This window comes from Octodon degus, unplaced genomic scaffold (genome assembly GCF_000260255.1).
Source record: "Octodon degus isolate 3935 unplaced genomic scaffold, OctDeg1.0 scaffold00051, whole genome shotgun sequence".
NCBI classification, from domain to species: Eukaryota; Metazoa; Chordata; class Mammalia; order Rodentia; family Octodontidae; genus Octodon; species Octodon degus.
The window spans coordinates 4,852,404-4,875,262 of NW_004524627.1; the positions used below are offsets into that span (position 1 = coordinate 4,852,404).

Here is a 22,859-nt window from a genome sequence, read left to right on the forward strand (position 1 = left end):
GAGAGAGAGAGAGAGAGAGAGAGAGAGAGAGAGACAGAGAGACAGAGAGACAGAGACAGAGACAGAGAGAGAGACAGAGAGAGAGACAGAGAGAGACAGAGAGAGAGGCAGAGAGAGAGACAGAGAGACAGACAGAGACAGAGAGAGAGACAGAGAGAGACAGAGACAGAGAGACAGAGACAGAGAGAGAAGGCAAAGTGGGAGTGAGAAGGAAGAAAAAGGAGAGAAGAAAGGAGGAAATGGAAAGATAAAGGGGGAGAGAGAAAGACTTTAGAATAAGAAAGAAAAAGGAACAGAACTACATAAATTCTTAATCAAGAGTTTCATTTTTCCTCATGTAGGAATGTTGATATTTAAAGGTTTTTTTTTTCTTTTTCTTTTTTTTTGAGTCAGAGTCTCACTACGTAGCTCAGGCTGAATTCACAGTGATCCTCTTGCTTCAGTCTCTGGAGTGCTGAGATCGCAGGAGTATGCCATCACACCTGGCAATATTTAAGATATCCTTGAATTCAGATCTGACCAAAGTGATGAACATAAAGACAGAAATAACTATACCCAGAACCAAAGGGTATAACAACAGACCTGTATAGCTCCTGTCACTGTAGAGGGGCTCTGTGAGTGGAAATCACTCTTCTTCTTTCCCTCTGCCCTTCTTGTGGGGCCAAGAGCCACTGGTCAGAATGTGCTGGAGAGCAGGGGCTGGGAAAGGCCTAGGCGGAAGACTCAGGCTGCAAATCTACACTTGGCTGTTGTATTTTTACACACATAATTGAATTTAGGCCTTTACTTGCAAAAAGAGAATAACTTGACTTTTTAAAATAAAAGCTTTTATTTTCATCCTTTATTGGTTTAAATGATAGGTATTAACTTTTTTCTTATAGTAGTTACCCTTGGAATTTTAACTGCCTGCCTTATCAAAACCTTTTTTAGCTTTATCCCAAATAATGCTTTAATACCAATGACCCCTTAGTTACTAGGTCTCTGTTGCTATGAGGGTCAAGCAGCTCAATCTATTTCATTTCTTTGGGTTTTTTTTGGGGGGGAGGGGTTAGGGGGAGTAGTTGTTGTTTCAATTTTAAACACTTTCTTTGTTTAGAGCAATTTTCCTTTCATAACAAAACTGAGAGAAAGCACAGAGATGCTCCACATGCTGCACCTCCAGCCTGGCTTCTCGCATTAGAAGCCCCTCCCTTTCAGTGGCTCAGGGACCACCCAGAGTTGCAGCACACAGTGAGTCCACTGGTGTCCTACATTCCAGGTTTTGGATGGATTATCTCAGCATATATTCACTCTTACACCATGAAGAACACTGCACTGCCCCCACGTCTCTGTGTTCTTATTCCACCCATGCTCCTGCCGACTCTGCATAACCATTCATCTTTTACTGTCTTCCTAGTTCTGCCTTTGATAGGATGTAGTTGCAGTCTTACAATATATAACCCTCTTAGATTGAGTTTTTTCACTTAGTGACATGCAGTTACAGTTCCTCCATGGATTTTCATGGCTTGATAGCTCATTTCTTTTTACTGCTGAGTAATATTCCATTGTCTGAATCTACCACAGTTTATCCACTCACCTTCCCAAAGGCATACTATTTCTTGAGCCCCCAAAATTAAATATTATTCTGCTTTATAATACCCAGAGTTTGTTTAGAATTACTCACACCTTAAAGATTTTTTTCTACAATCCTTTTATTTCTTCATGAAACATACCCTTTGGCAATTCCTTTTGTGAGGAGCAATTTTTCTTTTTAACTTATCCTTAGACTTTGTTGGAATTGCTGAATCTGTGGATTACTACATTTTATCAGTTATAGGAAACTCTTTGCGAGGAGCAGTGCGTGTCTGTTAACTCCAGCATTCTGGGAAGCTAAGGGAGGAGGATCACAAATTCAAGCCCAGCTCAGTCAACTCAATAACCTAGCAGACCTATCTGATAACAAAAATAAAAGAAAAGAAAAAGAACAATAGAAAAAATTTGAAAGGGCTGACAATGTAGCTCAGTGCAAAGTCCCTAGGTTTAGCCTAAGTACCAAAACCAAAACCAAAACCAAAAACCCTTAAAAACCCAAACCCTCCACCAGTGTATCACTGTATGTTGACTTTTCACTGTTCTGTTACCTCTTTGGAGAACTTGGTGAGGACATGTACTGCAACTGGTCACTTTACCAACATGTATCTTAACTAGTATCTTAGCCTGTTCAGGCTGCTATGAGAAAGATACCATAGATTGGGTAGTTCAGAAACAAGAGAGTCTGACTTCTCACAGTTATGCGGCTAGGTTCTGGGGAGGCCTGGGCCCTGGAGGGCAGAAAGCTGCCTTTCTGTGTGCTCACAGGGCAGGAAGGAGAGCACTTATCTGGGTCTCTTTAAGCTGGACACTGACTCCATTACTTGTCCTCAGAACTTAGTTACCCTCTACAGTTCAGTGTCCTAACACTATCAACTTTGGATGTAAGATATTAAAACAGGAAGTTGAGGGGAGGAGGGCACAGCAATGGGTCATAGCAACCAGAATTTTTCAGTCTTCATCTCTCTTTTTTTTTCGGAACCAGGGATTGAACTCAGGCCCTTGCACTTGCCAGAGAAGCGCTTATTCCACTGAGCCATCTCCCTGGCCTTAAAGAAGAAGTTTTTTTTTTTTTGTTTGTTTGTTTTTTTTTTCCAGAACCGGGGATTGAACTCATGGCCTTGTGCTTGCCAGGGAGGCGCTTATTCCACTGAGCCATCTCCCCAGCCCCTTTCATCTCTCTTCAGTGCTGCATTTCTTAGAAATTTTTTCCTACTTACCTTCTAGCTTAGTATTAAACTTTGTCCAACATGTGTAACTTCACTGTCTTTTTCCAACATTTTAAGACAATTTTCAAATTATAGGCAAATTGAAAGACAATTGTGTTAAACTCCCATATACCTACCAGTTATATTCTACAATTAACATTTTACTATACTTTTTTTGGTCAGGTATCTGTCTATCCTTCTGACATCCATCATCCCACCTTTTATTTTTCATCTTTTAAAACTGCTCCTGTTGTTATGATTGGGATTTAGACATGCCCTACAGGCCCCACAGCTCACAGGTGCACTTGTGGAGGTGACTGGACCTGGGCCTAACAGCTGACTGGCTGGTAGGAGGCCGGGTCTTCTGGGAGGAACTTGGCGCTGGGTGCGTGGCCTGGGAGGGTGTCTTCCCCTCTGCTACTCCTCTTGCTGCCTGCTTCCTGGCTGCCCTGAAGGTGGCCCTTTTTCTTCTGCCAGTTGGTCTGCCATGATGTTCTGTTGTGGAGCCAATCAATGATGGATTTGGGGCCTGGGAGATGGCAAAGCAGAATAAGCACTTGCCTGGCAAGCAAGAGGGTCTGAGTGAAATCCCTGGTTCCACAAGAAAAAAAAAAAAAAAAAAAAAGGACTGAATTGTGAGCTCAATAATCTTCCCTTTTAAGTTGTGGGTGTCAGGTAGGTGACACAGTGACCAGATAGTGACTGAGACACATCAATCTAATTCTTTTGTATGTATCAAAGTAAATTGCAGCATCAGCACACTTATCTCCAATATTTTCTGCTTAGTTTTTACTTTTAACTTGCATATTTTCCATTTTTACAATGTCTACTTGATCATTTTTCAACGTAATCACTTGTTTCTCCTCTCGCTGATCTTTCTTTTTCTTTCTTTCTTTCTTTCTTTTTCTTTTTTCTTTCTTTCTTTTTTTTTTTTTTTTTTTTTGCAGAACCAGGGATTGAACTCAGGCCCTTGTGCTTGCCAGGGAAGCGCTTATTCTACTGAGCCATCTCCCTGGCCCCACTGATCTTTCTAATTCTTTTTATTTCTTAAATAGGATAGACACATTTACTTATAACTTTGAATAGAAGGTTGTCAGATATAAGCAATTAAAAATACATAATGCAGCTGGGACTAATTGTGCAGGCCTATAATCTTAGCACTCTGGGAGGCTGAGACAGGAAGGTCACAAGTTCAAGCTCAGCCTAGGTAACTTAGCTACTTAGTGAGACCCTGAGTCAAAATAAAAATGGTCAGGGGATGTACATTAGTACATATGTCCTAGGTTCAATCACTAGAACTATAGGGATAAAAATGCTGCCTGCTAAATTATAATTGAATTTCAGGTAAGGATCCAATAATGTTTTGTATGTAAGTATGCCCCAAATGTTGTTTGTGACATACTTATGCCATAAAAACTATTGATTACTTGGAATTCTAATATAACTGAGCATCTTATATTTTACCTGGTTACTCTTTGAACACTCCCATATCTGAAGTTTCTATAGGATTGGTTCACTTATACTACTGAATCTTTCTCTTGATGATTCATTTCCTTGTGTACATTGTCATTGGTGTTATTAGCTCATTTCTGTCTGAATGTCTCTGTTGGGTTTCTTCCAGGTTCAGGCTGAGAGCAACTTTCTCCTAGGGAAGTCGCATAGGTTCCTGGCTTTGTCCAGGGTACTACTGATCAGTTTTGCTGTTCTGTTCTGTTTGTCCTGGGTATCCTAGTTACTTTCTCCTTGCAGAGATAAAATACTCAACACCTCAAGTTAAAGAAGGAAAGGTTTCTTTCGCCCACAGTTTGTGGAGGTTCTAGCTCATAGATGGCTGGCTCCAAGGCAAGATGCCATGGCAGAGGCATCGCAGAGGCAACAGTCTGTGGCAAGCAGGCAGGCGAGAACAAGCAACAGGCCTTAGCAGCTTCTTTCTGTCCCTTTTATCTACACTACTGGGCTTAGAGCAAGTGCCAAACCAATCACTGGACCAATTTAGCAATTATACACCCTTAATCCCAGCATTACACACTCAAGATCCAGCCACCTTTGATAAAGCCCCACCTATGATTGCAGGAGGCTTTAGGGGGACATATAGATAAAACCATAACATGGGGATTAACTCTAGGGCCCCTCTCATGCCAATCATGAGCTCTACCACTGAGCTGCCCAACCTGCAACCTGTCCTTTATTTTATTTTATTATCTTCTTGAGACAGGGTTTCACTAGGCAGTTCAAGTTGGCCTTGAACTTACTTTGTAGCCCAGACTGGTCTTGAACTTAAAGGATCATTCTGCCTCAGCCTCCCAAGTGCTGGGATTACAGGCATGCACCACCATGCCCAATCAATGAGTACACTTTAAATCAAAATTTTTAGTTGATGGCTTTCTGGACCATACAGATTGAAAACTGGACATAGTGGCACACACCTGTAATCCCAGTGCTGGGGAGGCTCAGCCAGGAGGATCACTATAAGTCCTAGCTCTGTAGTGAGACCCTGTCCCAAATAAATAAATAAATATTAAAATATTTTTTAAAAGTAAGTAAATAAAGAGAAAAATAAAAGAGGCAGCAGGGAGAGACATCTTTCTCAAATGGGAAGGAGATCAAGAAATGGAAGGAAGAGAAAGAAAGAGTATGGAAAGAGGAATTAAGATGTATTGTGTGCATATACCAGCTCCGCATAAGGAGTGTAAACATACAAGCAAAACATGCACCAATAATAAATAAACCTAAAATTTAAAATAAAGCTTTTCCTATCATTTTGTTTAGTGAAATTATGCATCGTCTCTAATGTATCTTTTACTGTTTTTATTCTCTTAAAAATAAATAAAAATAAAACTTTGAACCTCAAGAGGGAATGACTGTGTTCATGATCTTTTTAATCCTCTACAAAATTTCCTGTTCCCTTGCAGCATCGTAAGAGCAGTAGGTATGATAGTCTCTGTCAGTCTTTAAATAGTCACAGAGTTGGGAGGCTGAGGCAGGAAGATTACCTAAAACCAGAATTTAAAGTCAGTCTGGGTAACATAAGAAAGACTCAGTCTTAAAAAATATACAAAAAGATTGCTGTGTCTTTATCAAAGGGAAATAAATACCTATTTAAGAAGAATCACTCAAATAACTTATTCTAGCAAAGAAGACTTCTGACATGAGATGCCCTAAGACTTCCAACACTAGACACAGAGTCTGGTAAAGAAGACTAATTAACAGCTGTGCTTCTTATATCTTTCCCAAGATTTGGGAAGTCTTCTGCTATTTAATTAAATAGATTTCCAACGTCATTAGTCTGAATCTAACTTGCGGCTCTTAGGAAATTGTTTACTTCACCAAAGAACAGAGGAGTTTAAAAAATCTCTCTCGAAAAGGCTGCTTATTAACTGCAAAGAGAAAACCAGCAACTCTGTGTCATGAAACCAAATAATAGGTTGACCAAGTGGTCATTGTTAATGCCATCAACCAAACATCTGTACTAGTAGAGAGAACAGAAATATGAAACCAATCACTTAACTTTCTGGGTTTAATGTTCAGCCCTGCAAAGAGCAAAAGCAAAAGAACCAATGGGCTGGTGGCACATGCCTGTAATCCTAGCACTCTGGAGGTCGAGACAGGCAGTTCTGAGGTCTGAGGGCTGCCTGGGCAACTTAGTGACTTAGAGTGACCCCATGTCAAAATAAAACAAAAAGCCAAGCATGGTGGTACAAGACTGTAATCCCCACCTTGGAGAAACTGAGGCAGAAGGATTTCTAACTTAGGCCATATAGTGAGGTCAAAGCCAGCCTGAACTACATAGCAAGACCTTGTCTCCAAAAACAAAACAAAACACCATAAAATGGAAACAAACAAATAGAAAAAGAAGCACAAACTAAACTTAAAGCAAGAGGCTTTCTTTTCATGTTCTGGTTCTAGGCACTTGGTCTTTGTGGTTTACAGGGCAGTTATGGCCAAGTCCAAGAACCACACTACACACAAACAGTCCCAAAAATGGCACAGAAATGGCATCAAAAAATCTCGTTCACAAAGAGACAAATCTCTGAAGCAGGTAGATCCTAAGTTCCTTAGGAACATGCATTTTGCCAAGAAGTACAACAAGAAGGGCTTCAAGAAGCTGCAGACAAGCAATACCAAGGCCATGAATGCACATGCCAAAGCTGTCAAGGCCCTTGTCAAGCCCAAGGAGGTCAAGACCAAGATCATCCCAAAGGGAGTAAAATGCAGCCTTGCTCGTCATGCACATATTGCCCACCCCAAGCTTGGGCAGCGATCCATGCCCGTGTTGCCAAGGGTCACAGGTCTTGCCGGCCAAAGGCCCAGGCTCCAGCCAAGACTGAGGCTGTAGCTTCTGCTCCAGCCCAGCCCCAGGTTCCAGCTTCTGCTCCAGCCAAGACCCAGACTCCATCTTCTGCTCCAGCCCAGGCTCCCAAAGGTGTTCAGGCCCCCATGAAGGCTCCACAGTAAAAGCCTCTTATCTGCTGATGTAAAAACAGAAGGACTGGTGTGACCCCTAAGGTGTCATCTGGGGGGAGCTGATGTCCTCCTGTGCTCTTTGTACAAATAAACCTGAGGCAGGAAATAAAAAAACCTCAAAGTAAGCAGAAGGAAGGAAATAATAAAAACTATAGTGGATGTAAGTACAATACAAAATAAAGAAAATCAACCAAACCAAAACTTGTTTCTTAACAAGAAAAGATAAACTAAATTGATTGATCTTTAGCAAGACTGGAGAATGAAAATAAGAGAAAAAGCCTCAAATTACTAAGACCAGAACTGCAAAGGGAGACATCCTTCAATTTACATAGTGGGTGGGGATTAGAAAAGAAAACTGAACAACTATGCCACCCTATCAGGCACCTCACCTGAAATGAACACATTTGTAGAAAGACACATAGTATCAAAGCTGAGGCAAGGAAAAAACAGGAAGTCTGAACAAGTCTACAAGGAGCCAGGAGATTGAACTAGTAATTTAAAAGCTTCCCACAAAGAAAAACTCAAGCCCAGATGACTGCACTGCTGAGCTTCACCAAGGGCCTAAAGAGCACTCACAACTCTTCATAAACACTTCCAAAAGTAGAAGAGGAAACACTTTCCAGTTATTCAATGAGGGCAATACTTCCCTGATTCCCAAGCCAGAAGCATTACAAGGAAACATTAAATAAAACAGAACAGAGTACAGAATAATAGCTTTTATGAATACAGATATAAAAATTGCCAACAAAATGCTGGCAAACTGAATGCAGAGCACAGAAAAAGGATCATATTTCATGACAAGTGGGATTACCTTGGAATTTTAGGCCATTTTAAGATCTGAAAACCAGTTATGGTAATATTCCAAATTAACAAAATCAAGGGCAAAACCATTTGATCATTCCAATATCTACAAAGTATTAAATCAGATACCTTTTCATGATACAAATATTTAACAAAATAAGAATAAAAAGGAACTTCCTCAAACTGATAAAGAATGCCTATAAAAACCTGCAGCTGTTGTACTTAATGGTGATATACTGAATGTTTTCTTCCTGTGACCAAAACACAGACAAAGATGTCTGTTCTCATAGCTTCTCTCCTATACTGTACAGGAAGTGCTAGCTAGAGTCTTAAGTGGGACAAAGAAATAAAAGGCATCCTGATTGGAAAAGAAGAAGTTAAACAATCTGTATTTACAAATGACATGATCTTTTATGTAGAGAAATTCCTAAATAGTCCATTAAGAACCATCAGAGCTAATAAACTAGTGGAACAAGTTTGCAGGATACAAGAGCAATATACAAAAATCAATCATATCTTAATAACTCAGCAGTGAATATTCTAAAAATGTAATTAAGAAATTCTATTACAATATTATCAGGAAGAATAGAATACTTGGGTATAAATTTAATGAAAAAGATGCAAGACTTTTAAACTAAAAACTATAAAAACAGCAGTGAAGGAAATGTGATAATATTTCAAAACTACTCTTATTCTCACAAGACTTAATACTGATAAGATGGCAATACCGCTGGGAGCAATGGTGTACACCTCTAATCCTAGCGCTCTGGGAACCTGAGGCAGGAGGATCACAGGTTAGTAAAAACTTGTTTCACAAAAAACAGCTGGGGTCAGTGAAAAGACCCTGGTTTTAACTTTTAATGCACAAAACATAAAACAAAAATGAAAGAAGTAGCAGCACCTCCTAAGTTGCTCTATAGATTCAATGCAATCCTTACCAAAATTTCAGCCATCAAAATTGCTGCTAATTTAATAAATCCTTATCAAAATTGAGAATCTAGCAATAAGTCCTTCATCAATGACCAGTTAATTTTGGGCCAGTTCCCAAACAATTAAAGGGTGGAAAGAATAAATAGCATGGAAAAACTAGATGTCCACTTGAAAAAGAATGAAATTGGATCACATTTTCAGAGTATATACAGAAAAGCAATACAAAGTGATTAAAACAATTAAATGTTAGAGTTAAACTTCAAAACATTTTTTTGCATTTGGTGCTAGGGATTGAAACCTTGAATTGACATATACTAAGCTAGTGTTCTAGGCACATGCCCTACAAAACTTTTACAAGAAAAGGCAGGAGTAAAGCTTCATGACTTTGGGTTAGGCAACAGCTTTCTAGATATACCATCAAGAATACAAGCAATACAAGCAATAAAAGAAAAACAATTTAGACTACATGAATATTAAACATATTTCTGCAAATATTCCTCAACTGTGCTTCTTGAAAATATTACCATCAGGAAAGTGAAGAGACAACCTACAGAATGAGAGAAAATATTTGCAATCATATATCTGATAGTGGGTTTGTATTTTATATATATAATACATTATATATATATATATATATATATATATATATATGTTGCTGGTACAGACATTTTGAAAACTAGTTTGGAAGCTCCTCAAAAATTTAAGTGTAGAGTTAAACTATCAAATAATGACACAAGTAGTTTCTCTTTTATATATATACTCTCAAGAGAAATAAAAATTCTTGTCCACATAAACGTTATAGATGCATGTTAGTAGTATCATTATTCATAATAGCTTTAGACTGAAAACAACCTAAATGTCCATCACCAGATGATAAACAAATAAATAAATACAAGTGGTCTATCCATGTAATGGAAAATTACTTAGCTGCAAAAAGAAACAAGGCAGGGCCAGCCAGCCTGATAGCTCAGTGGACTAAAACTAAAGCGCCTGCTCAGGCAGAGCAGGGGCACGTTGAGAGGGTGATTGAGATGTAATCCCAGCACTCACTGAAAACAGGAGAATCACTATGAGTCCAATCTACATAGTGAGATCTTGTACACCCTCTAGACCCTATCCTAAATACTAGGGGGGAGGGGGAGGAAGAAAACAGAAAAAGAAAGAAGGCACAAGCTACAACATAAATGAATCTGAAAACATGTTAAATGAAAAAAATCTACTTAAAAAAGACTATATACTGTATGATTCAACTTGTATGAAATGTCTGGAACAGGTAACTCTGTAGAGACAAAGTAGATTAATGGTATTTGGGGAAGGGGTGAAAAGACAATAGAAAATGGCAGATAACGGCTAATTGGTATGTTTTTGGAGGAAGAGATGAAAATGTTCTAAAGTTTTATTGTAGCAATAAATCCTGTGAATTTTATGCAAATCATTGAATTGCATATTTTGAGTAAGTTTTAAAGATATAAATTATATCTTATAAAAGAACATATATCTCAAAAAATGTGTGTGTGTTTATATTTTTTGTTTGTTTTGAGATAGAACTATATTTTGCTATATGGTCTAAGCAGGACTTGTACTTGGTGATCCTCCTGCCTCAGCCTCCCAAGTGTTGGAACTATAGACTTGGGCCACCATGCCCCACTGTTGTTTTGGTGGTTGTTTTTCTTTAAATAACTTTGTCAATGAGGGACAATTGGAATTCCCATAACTCCAAAGAAGATAACAGAGAAAGGTAAAATGTTACTTCTGTAGCATCCTAGTTGAATACTTTTAGTGTTCTAGGAATGAAAACTTGAATCTTAGTGTCTGGTGTTTAGCTTAGTGTTAAGACTGCTTGCCTAGCACTTGCATAGCCCTGGTTTTAATCCTCAGGAGCTCTTCCTCCCCTGGAAAAACACCTTTAATCTATAATCTATAATGTATCCCTTTTCTATAGCATAATTGGCCAATATTCTTCCAAAGTGTCACTGTTGGAGCAGGAGGTTTGGCTCAGCAAGCAAGCATCTACATGGGATGTGCAAATCCCCATGTGTTCAAGTCCCTGCACAACCAAAAAAAAAAAAAATAGTTATGAAGCACAGATTGAGGAGATTTACCAGATTTGAGACTAAACGGGCCTGTAATATATGACTCTGTATTAGCTATGCAGGGAAAACCATCTGAAAGGCTATATTTAAGACAGCACAATTAGAATATTGATTGTACATTATACTATTGCCTTAATAGCAAATTTCCTAAACTTCACAACCTTGTTATGATCAGGTAAGAATGTGTATATATAGAAAAGCTCCTGGAGTAAGAGGTCTGATGTACGCAATCCAATCACTACAAAGAAATTACACATTAAAATAAAAAGAGTATGTATTTTCTGCATCAAATTTTTCTATATCATGATGTTGTATATGTGTGCGTTTATGCACATGTAACTTCATAGAAAAGCAAACAATTTTATGCAGTACACACAGACAGAGTAGAAAGCAAATATTGTAAGTGTTTTGAAAATCTTTGGGTGAATGCCTGTGGTCCCAGCTACTTGAGAACCTGGGGCACAAGAGTCATAGGCCTAGGTGACAGAGTGAGATGTTTTATAATTTTTTAAAAAATAGGCCAGAGATGTAGCTCAGTGGTAGGATGTCCCTGGCAGAACCTAACCAACATTTAGACAAATCTTTGAGTAAAAGGCAAACCTCAGCATGGATGGGTTGTTCAGGGCAGGGTTAGCACCACTGGTGTCCTCATACACATGACCACCTGAGCTTGTAACTCGGTGCCAAAACACAAGCAAAATTCAAACTTCTAAATTATTCTTGTCACTTTTCTTAAAACTATTTCAAAATAAAGTCTTTGCATGGAGAATTCAACTTTAATGCTAACCCTTTTATTTAAAAAAAATTTGGGGGGCCAGGGAGATGGCTCAGTGGAATAAGCACTTCCCTAGCAAGTGCAAGGGCCCAAGTTCAATTCCTGGTTCTGAAAAAAAAAACTCTACAAAAAGTTTCCAGGTATTAATTTTGCTTTGGTGTTTCAGGTTAGTAAATAAGAACCACTCACATCAAGGACAGAGGGCTGCTAAGTTCCTTGGGCCAAGTTCCCTCAACTTCTCAGCTCCCTGGGAGAGGGTAGTCCCCAGCTCAGCCGGTCTCTGGCCTTAACCCTATCCCCCAAAGACAGTCTAGCTCACCTGATTTACATTGCTGACTACGTCCCCTGTCTTCTCACCACAGCTCACATTGATTATGTTGGTCTGGTTTGGAATTTGTTTGCTTGTATATTTGTTTTGTTGAGACAGGGTACCACTCAGTTGCCAGGCTGGTCTTGAATCTGTGATCCTCCTGCCTCAGCCACCTGTGCCTGAGCTAAGCCCAGCTATGTGCCATGGACTCCACAATTTATTCTTTTAAAATTATTTTAACTAAAAACACAGATGACTGGATGAAAAAAGACATGTTCATGTACAAAGATGGTGATGCGAACACTTACGCTTCATCCACCAGGGGAAAGAACAGTGCCCACCTCCACCCCTCTTTCTCACATCCCTCCTGATGGTGTGTGACAACCACCACTTTATCCTCTGCTTGTACTTCCCTAAACAATATGTTATTCTGCTGGCTACAAACTTTGTATCAATGTAAGATCATTGAGATGTTTTCTATGACTGGCTTCTTTCTCCATATTATGTTTCTGACAAATTTTCCCTATTAATGATATCTTGTCAAAGCCCACCTATATGGCTGATTGCTAGGATAATTTGTAAGGTTTTGTTTAAGTCTTCTACAGGAGATAGTATTTGGTATTTAGTATTCTAGTCTTGCCCTCCCGCACTTGCAATATGTAATACTGATCTGTGGACCTCAGGCCCAGTTGTTCCAACTACTTTAAGACCATGAAATGAAAAGTTGCCATTTGGTCCTACACCTTATCCCCACTTCTTCCAAAATCATTGATGGTTTGTGCTGTCATTTACTTATTATTTAATAAAGACACTCAGTCCTGGAAAAAATAAATAAAGTTGGCTTATTGAATTTCAAAAATAGGTTTAAAATTCTAGGCAGTAAACCGAGAAGTGTTCATTAAATTCTCTATGTTTCTTGAGTTTTTCCTACAAATAAAATATACAATAAAATGAAATCCAAAAGTGCTCTGCAGGACTTTATAGTTTTGGGTGAGGGTGAACTGTCATTGGCTAGTAGCTGTGTTCTCCTGGGTTTTATACCTGACCATTTCTGTGATCTTATGCTATGTTGTGGGTTAGAACTGGTTTTGTGGGCAGTAGCCATACATTTACATATCCTGGCTTTTACTTCCACTCTTGAAATAGGAAATGGAATTTACCCAGTCATTTTGTTATGACACAGTCTTCTTTCTGGGAAGGTTCTTATTTTAGAAAACACCATGATTTTTAATTAAAGTAATGCCAAATGCTCCAAGTTTTAGACATGTTAAGATATCATTTATTTGAAACTTTAATTTTTTGCATAAGGAAGGAAAGGAGAGAAAAAAAGAGAGAGAAAAATAAAAAAGGAAGGCTCTACATTAAACTGGAAAGAGAGGAAAAAGAAGGACCACCAACATGAATTTACAGATCCTCCTAGAAGGTACATCAAAATACCAAGAAACTATGCCAGAATCATCTTCTGCCAAGATCTTAACTTGGCCTGACCAAGCTTTTTAACAAGTCAAAGGACTGAAGATGCTGCGTGCACCTGTGTGTGCATGTGGGGTTGGGGGCGGGTGATGGGTGGGTGGGTTTAAACTGGGTCTCACTAAGTTGCTAACTTACCTGGGCTGGGCTAGAACTTTTGATCTTCTGCCTCAGCCTCCCAGAGTGCTGGAATTATAGGTGTAATTCCACCCAATGACTGAAGGAGAGAATCAGGGAAGCAGGGAAATGTTCTTTCTCAACATTTCTGTTTTCTTTCCAGATCCCTAGTCTCCAACCAACAGGACCAGGGCACTGCATGCTAAGAAATTGGTAATACCCATTTACACCAAGAGGAAGCATTGACACAGCTGACTGAATCCATAAAACCACTTTTGTTGCCTCTTGAACTTTTACTAAAACTAAAGAAGAATTTCATAAAAGCTATAATAATAATGGAGAAAACAGAAAAGGAAAAAAGAAACTTTGAAAACTGGAAAGCAGGTGGGCCTGTAGTACTAAGAAAACTGAGGAAGCTGGATTCTCCAAGACAATACTGGAAGAGGAAAGACAGAATCTAGGTACATGGAAGGATTGGAAGAAGGCCCCAGTTACTTGGAATGTGGTGAAGGGCATGGCTGAGCCAAGGAGGGCTGGATAAAGCCTGCATGGGAAGCAGAGAAACATTTCTAATTTTCCTTCCCCATTGTACACACTGGGGCCCGTTTCTAACTTACAAATGATAAAGTCATATTTTTCCTCTAGGGGAGAACAATACATGAGAGTATTTTTTGCCCCAAGGAAATACGCACTTGGGTATTAAGAGGGTAATATGGGCACAATGTACCAACCTCTATTCTCAAGTAGCTAGAATGTTAAATGCCAATGTATATGTGGAGGTGGTAGAAGGAGCAAAAGGTAAAATGGGAAAAACTTCTAAAAATTAGCAAATCTGGATAGAAGATATGTGAAAATTCTCAGTACTACTTTTTAAGTTTTCCCCAAGTTTTACATTACTTTAAAATTAAAATAAGATTTTTAAAAGACAGAAGCAAAATGTCCTGAAGGCTAAAAGCAAAACTTGCCAACTGCTTCTACTCCTCCCCATTGTCCTCACTGGCAGAAAGGGACTGCAGTGAAGGACCTGAAGAGAGCAGGTGGGGAGCCTGTGCCCCAGCCACCTGAGAGCCCCTCGCAGCAGCAGACCTCCCAATCACCTTTCCCACACCCCTGCGTAATCCTGAACGGACAGCAGAAAAACAAGACAGAGACAAAATAAACAGAAAAAACCCAAATGAGAGAATCAGAGAGTATGGAAGGAGGAAAAACCTAGGGCATGAAACAATCACTCATGCTCTCAGGGAGCTATGATATTATACTCATGAAACAAGAAGAGGACTTGTCCTTCACCATGAGGCATCAAGATGCCCTGGAACTCAGACACGACCCCAGCTTCCCTCCTCACACCAAATCTCCCTCAGCAGCAGACTATATGGAAAGTATAGTCATGTGCCTCTATTTATTCTTTGAAGTGTCCTGTAGAAACAAGTGTTTATAAGAATAAACAAATATTTGTTTATAAGAATAAACAAATCACCAAAACTGCCAAAAACAAAGGGGGGGGGCTGTGTTCAGAGGAAGAATATGAAAATAAAACTAGTCCATGGAATTATTTTTTAATTAATTAATTTATTTATTTATTTTGTTGGTACTGGGAATTGAACTCAGGACCTTGTACTTTCCAGGCAAGCATTTATTTCACTGAGCTATCGCCCTGGCCCAAAATGTTGGCTTTTTTTCACAGAACCAGGGATTGAACTCAGGCCCTTGTGCTTGCCAGGCAAGTGCTTATTCTACTGAGCTATCTCCCCAGCTCCTCCATGGAAATCTTTTAAATGATAGTGGAAATAAATAACCTCAAATATTAAAAAAAATTGAAAATTTCTCAAAAGGTAGAGATGAAAGAACAGATACAAAATGAGAGAATCTGTGGCTCTGTTGCTCCCCAAATCAAAACAATAGAAGATCCTGAAAGAAAATGAAGACTAAAAGCCAGGAATAAAATAATTCAAGAAAACTTGTCAGAACTAAAGAACAAGTTGTCAAATTGATGGCCCCAGTGAGTACCTGGCACAACGGATTAGAAAGAGTTACACTAAGGTGTAACAATGGAATAAAGAAAAGATTCTTCCAAAGGCAGGGGAAAACATGGGTCATAAAAGAGGACAGGAATAAGGCATGTTACCCTAGCACTCTCAGAGTCTGAGGCAGAAGGATCACAAGAAGTTTGGGCCTAGCCTGGGCAACTCAGTGAGACCCTGCAGAGAGAGGAGAAAGGGAAGAGAGAGGGGAGAAGGGAAAGGGGAGAAGGGAGATAGGAGAGAGCACAGAAAGGGGAGAGATGGGAGAGGGGAGAGAGGAAAGGGGGGAAGGGGAGAGGGGAGAAAGGAGAGAGGGAAGAGACCAGAGAGGGGAGAAAGGGAGAGGGGAGAAGGGAGAGAGGAGAGAAGGGAGAGAGGGAAGAAACCAGAGAGGGTAGAAGAGAGAAGGGGGAGAGACCAGAGAGGGAAGAGGTGAGAGGGGAGAAGGAAGAGGGGAGAGCAGAGAGTGGAGAGCGGAAAGGGGAGAAGGGAGAGGGGAGAGGGGAGAGAGAGATCAGTGTGAAGCCCCAGTGTTGAAAATAAATGCAAATAAATAAATAAATAAATAAATAAATAAATAAATAGAGAGGGTATATGATCTAGACTCTGAACAGTTTTGGATTTCTCCTTAAAAACTCTGGAAATACAAAAAAGACTATAGAAGAGTAAAGATTCTGAAAGAATATTATTTTCTCATATAATTTCATTTTATACCTTATTCTCATGTGTATGAAGATGAAAATATTTTCAGACTTTCAAAATTTTACCAAACTTGCTTCCCCTGTGTCTTTTCCTTCAGAAGTCCTAAAAACATTAGATTCAGTCAAGAAACAGGAATGATATAAATAAAAACAACATTGTAAAAGGACCATTGTAAAAGGATCTTGGGCCTCTACCACCGCAGAGGTAGAAGGTAGCCAGCAGGGCTGCTCTCTGGTTCTCGGGGTGCAGCGTGGTTCTCTGGGTTGGCGCCTGGCATGGGTAAACATGTGCGATTTGTTTCTGCTACTCTCTGCACCCTCCCTATAGCTGAAGTCAGCCCAGCTCACTCTGCCTTCACAGCACCTTCCATCACCCTTGAGCCCTGGGTGATGCCAGCCCAGAAACTCAGAACAGCTCCCTTGCTTGCCTGTTTTTTCTGTCTGGTGTCTCCCACCCATCCCTGTGTGACACCCTGGCCACCACAGGAACATGACACTCAGCCCCATTTGGGGACTCATTGGTCTACCATCATGTCCTGTCCTGTCAGAAACAAACACTGCACTGCTTCACTTGGAATACAAACATGGGTAGAAACTGTACAGGCAAGCAAGATGGTGGGCACCTAGAAGTTAGTCAGGGAAACAGAGAATTGAAATTGGAGGGAAAATACAAAAGTTACCAGTAATCTTTGGGGTGTGTGTGTGTGTGTGTGTGTGTGTGTGTGTGCATGTACAGGCATTGTACTGGGAGGTGAGGTACATGGATGTTATTTTATTACTTTATAAATTGTATATATTTATTTTGCTATGTAATATATCTGCATGTTTACCTTCTTTTACATCAAAAATTTTCTTTTAGAAGATTTTAAGTGGAATCACTGGCCTTTTAGCCACCAAAAAAGTTTTTTTCCAGTAATAAGAATTGAACTCAAGGCCTACACTCTGAGCTACATCTCCAGTCCTATTTTTAGTTTTGAGACAGGGTCTTATTAAGTGGCTAAGTTGCCCAAGCTGTGCTAGAACTTGTGATTCTCCTGTCTCAGCCTCCTGAGTGCCAGTGTGGTGGTTGATATGCTGTGTCAACTTGAGGGGTCAGAAGCTTGACTGGATCAGCTTAGGGACTCCGCAGGGTGTGGAGGCCCCTCCTTGGTGTATCGAGGGCTCACCCTAGAATGACTTAGCACAAAAAAGGTATATAAAGGGGTTGAGGAAGGATGGTTCACACCACTTCCTTGGAGGAGCTATGATCGCTGTTTTCAGCCACCATAAACTGCTGCCTTCAGGCTTGTGCTACTCTGCCTTGGAGCAAGCTGAGTATGGGCTGAAACTTTCACTAACTGTGAGCTAAATAAACCTTTCCTTCCTTAATTTTGGGTGTCAGATATTTTATCCCAGCAATGAGTAAAAAGTATCTGAGACAGCTGGGGCTACATGTGTGTACCACCATGCTTGGCTCCCCAAATTTTTCTAATCAGCTTTTCTGGGACACATCTGAAAGCCCTGTGGAGTTTCAGTAATATGCGAGCTCACAGGAAATGCCCTAAGTTCTTAAGGCAGGTGTGCATTTTTTAAATAGCTCTTGGCTTCGTAGAACTGAACACTGAGACCCTGGATACCGAGAAACCATGTATTATAAGCAGTCTACCATAGCATGGTATGTCAGCTGATCCAATTAGCTATCATATGCTGCTGCCCACACACTGCATCATCAGCAGGGCCAGCTATGCATAACAAGAGAACCATGCCTGCACAGGTCCTGAAAGACAATTACTCTCAAAACCAGATGAATCACATTTGCTGTGTGTCTGTGGTATACTGTATACTCCAACCTCGGCTCAAATGTGAATAATACTGTGTCATTAAGGAGAAGTCCTGGGGGGCTGGAGAGATGGCTCAGTGGTCTAAAGCGCCTACTTAGAACAAGCTTAGCAAAGCATCGGGGACCTCGGTTCAATCCCCCAGCACCACATGCCAGCCAGCCCCGCCCCCTGGTGGGCTGAGCTGGCCACACATACACACACCACACTCTCTCTCTCTCTCTCTCTCTCTCTCTCTCTCTCTCTCTCTCAAAAAAAAAAAAAAAATAAAAAAAAAAAAAAAAAAAAGGAGAAGTCCTGGGATCCCACCAAGTGAGGAAGAACTGTTCTGAGCCTGGTTTCCAGGTGGTGCTTGCAGTGGTGTTACCTTATTCAGAAGTTGTTCACTGAAGGGCAGTGAAGAGGAGGACTTCCCCAATAGGTAGAACATTAAGCAGCACATCTGATCCTCTCTAGCCAAAGAATAAATTAGCTTCCATTAGGAACCTGCATCAGATCATGGGCAAAGGCTAGTAGCTTCACTGGATGACCAGTAACTTGTGCTACTCATGATTGGAAGACTGGCTGCTCAGGGAAGAAAACTGACATTTAAGGAAGAGGACTCAAGATAGACCTCTCAGAAGGGCCACAAGGACAGAACTGGGTGCTCAGGCAAATAGGCATCAATAGCCTCACACTGCAGAGAATCAGGTCCACAAGGTAACTTACTCTGAGGGTGCTCTGGTCCTTTTCCAGCCACTTCAGTGACTCAGTGGGAGATGTGGCAAGGCAGACACTGTACAAAATATCACTGACAAGGTACTCTAGTCACAAAAGCCAGCCCTGCATCTGAGCTCAGGGCCAGTACTGTGTACTCAACCCATCAGCAGCAACAATCCTCCATTTTCAACATGGAGCTCATCCTAGAGAAATCAGCCACCCTAGGTTCATAGGTTGATCACACATCTCTGAACCTCCTCACTGTAAAAAGTTTTCAGTAGTACACATCTGTAGTACATAATGACAAGATTCATTGTGGAAGAGTCAGCATAGGTTGGAAACACATTTGAATTCCTTTTATTTTCCTCCACCCCCATCTCTTGGACTAGACCTCTTGATGGAGGGGGCAGAAATTCATCCTCACAAGGCAAAGCACTAGCTCTGAATCTGGATGCATTTCTTTTTTCTGTTGTACTTCTAGTATTACTGTCCATGGGCTTATGGAACACTATATGCCACAATAGTCCCACATAATATTACTGCTAGAAAATCAGTTCATATGAAAGAAGAAAGGTGGTAGGTTTAATCTGCTCAGGATTTACTTTCTGTGTACCTAGTCACCCAGTGTCAGGTAGCTGCCTCTACAGGATGACCTAGTACTGCCAGGCAGGGACAATAATGCCATTGTCTGCTGGCTCAGACACAAAGCAGGAAAGGATTTTGCAGTCAGGATGGAACTGCGCATGCAGAAGCATGTGGATGTGAGAAGCACTGCAGCTGAGGAAGGCAAGTGGCAAGGGGCCAAGGAGGGTCACCATGGGACACTGACAGAGAGCAGCCTGGATCCCAGCACAGCATACACTTTGGAGGGAAGCTCTCACCCCTCCTCCCTGCATAGCCCTTGGCATTGCTCCCTTCCCAGAGGGTAATTACATGTATGTATGCCTGGTGTTTTTCACAGATGTCCACAACTTCTCAGCTACTCCTCCCTCCAGGAGGTGGGGCTTCCCCTTCCTCTTTAGTATGGGAAGGGTTTGGTGGCTGGCATCTAACAAGTATAGAATAAGACAACTTTAGGGAGGTGAAACGCACTTAAGGAAACAATCAGAGTTAATAACACCAGAAGTAGATCACATGAATATGCATTCCCTGATATGATTCAATGGGAAAGCACTTTATAACCCTTGTATTCATCCCAAAAACTGATTAAAAGATAAACTAGAACTGTATGTACTATGCTACAACTCCCATGTAAATCCAACATTATTCTTTTTATTGTTGTTATTGTTTAAGACAGAACCTAGCTACGCAGTTCCACCTGGCCTTGAACTCACCTTGTAGCCAGGCAAACCTCCAGCTTGTAATGATCCTCCTGCCTTGGCCTCTTGAGTGTTAGGATTACAGGTGTGTGCCACCATGCCTGGCCCAAAATTATTATTATTATTTTTTTGTATTTTAGGGAAGGGTCTACAGGATGTTCAGGGTCTCATTACTAGATCAGCCTGGTCCCAAATTATTAAAAAATAAATCTTGTTGATTAATTGGTTGCAGTGGTAGGGATTCAACCTAGGGCTAGGCAAGTGTTCTACCACTGAGATACACCTGAGACCACCTTCAAAAGAAAATTGAAAAAATGACTTCGAAAGGTTAAAAATTTTAAATATGGGGATGAGCAGGAAAAATAACTTTCTTCCAAAAGTTTTCTCTTTTCTTTTCTCCTATTTATTTATTTATTTATTTAATTATTTGTTGTACTGAAGCTCAGACCTTGAGATGCTTTCCCACTGAATCACTGAGCTACATCCCCAGCACTTTATTATTATTAATTATTATTATGATGATTATTATTTTGAGACACGGTCTTGCCAAATTGCCCAGGCAAGACTCTAATTTGTGATCTCCTTACTTCAGTTTTCATAAGTGCTGGGGTTATGGGTGTATGGGACCAGGTCCAGTAAATAAAAGGATTTTTAAAGGATACATTTCAGACAGAGTAAAAGTGATCCTAGAAGAAGTGAAATCCAAGAAGGAACTATAAGGACTGGGGTACAGCTCATGGGAGAGGGAAAGAGGAAGAGAGAAAATTACAAGTAAATAAATTACAATTATTTGAATAACTAAACCAACACTGACTATATAAACAATAATGTTTCAAAAGTTTAAAGACAGACAATATTCATGACAAAAATCCAGTTATGTCACATTAGAAGACATCACAGCTGACATATTCTAGGATTCCTGTACCATCCAAGATGATAGTAAAGATATTAACTTTATTTTTATTTATTTATTTATTTATTTATTTATTTTAAAGATATTAGCTTTAGATGTTAAGTATGTATATGTATTAAAATTTCTACACCGCTAAAAGTAGGATATTTATCATTCAAATCAGCACAGATTTTTAAAAATCCATTATAAGGTAAGAAAGTAGCTTTGACTAAATATAGAAAAGACAGGATAAATAGAAATCACAAAATAAATATGGAATAAAGAAATAAAAAATAAATGGACTAGATGTCCTAACTAAACATAAATATTAAACTCTAATTTTAAAAATTCAAGGTATAGAGTGTTTTACAAAAGAAATGTCTAAGACCTAAGGATACAGAAAGTCGAAAGCAAAATAATGGAAAAATAGATTATAAATACTAACTGAAAGTTTGAAAATGATGAAAATACCATATCTCAAATCTTAGAAAGATATGTTAAATTCTCAGAATAAAAGCAAAGGTAAAACTAGGTGCTGTTTTATTCAAGAGACTAGAAAAAAAGAACAACTGTAACCAAAAGTGAAGAAAAGAAACATTAAAGTGAAAGATCAAAATTAAGGTTTTTTCGGGGAGAAAAGACATACAATAAACAAGATTCACATGGCCTGAGTTTTTTTATCTGGCAAAAGTTTTATTTAGTAAGGCATATAGCATGGCTTCTGTGATATGAAAATGTAACAGAATGGGGAACAGTGTTCTGAATTGAAAGTGCTGTCTTTTCCAGAACATAGAAATCTGCTTTCGGTATCTTTGAAATGACTGAAGAAATCTCTTCTAAATATACTGATGACAGGTTTGTTTTACTCCGCAGTTTCCAACAGTCACTGTGCTGCCAGCACAGCCGATGTATGATCAAGGTGAACCCATGCAATTCTTCGAGTACCCAAAACAACAGACATGATACTGTTAGTTGCCTTAAGTCTCTCCTTCTCTGTTTGGTTTGATGAAGTTTCTCAACTGCTAGCTTTCTGGTAACCTTCTTTTATTCTGTCCTGTCTCTGGAGAAGGAATTGGATTACAAAGTTGAACAATAGTTTTATACATCCATCAACCTCTCCACATTTTGAAATGGCCCAAACTATTCTCTGTGCTCTACACTATTGATGGACTTTCTTCCATGAAGCAATTTGAAAGCTTCAAGTTCCTTGTTAGATGCTGTATTCAACACATGCAAGATGGAAGCTTTTTCTTCCAAACAGAAGACTTTATTAAGTACATTTTCAGACTCCTTTGCATTTTCATCAAAACTGGTAATAATTCTCTCAGGTTCAGTGGCTTTTTTCCAACCGCAGAAATTATGTAGATCTTGGAATAGGGATGACTTCAAGGGAACTGATAAGCCTCTCCACTTTCCTCTAGCCATCAAGAAATATGGGATGTTCATCTTCCAACTCCTACCACTAGGCTTCCTGAAGCTTTTTGAAAGGATTCACAATACTAAAAACTTTTGCCAATAATGTTCAAGGAAATAAAAATGAGAAAGAATAAAAATGGGATGAAGAATAGGGGCCAAACCATAATTACAGATGCTATGGAAATCCCATGTTCATAAAAGATATTATAAATAAGCCTCTGAAAACTAAATTCTTAGAAAAATATTTCTCAAAACTC

The 22,859-nt window shown here is 39.6% G+C and overlaps 1 pseudogene; it reads right to left on the reverse strand.

Annotated features, from left to right (window-relative positions):
• Window positions 1–21,863: 21,863 nt before the first annotated feature.
• LOC101586383 lies at window positions 21,864–22,632 on the reverse strand (annotated as a pseudogene).
• Between the last annotated feature and the right edge of the window lie 227 nt (window positions 22,633–22,859).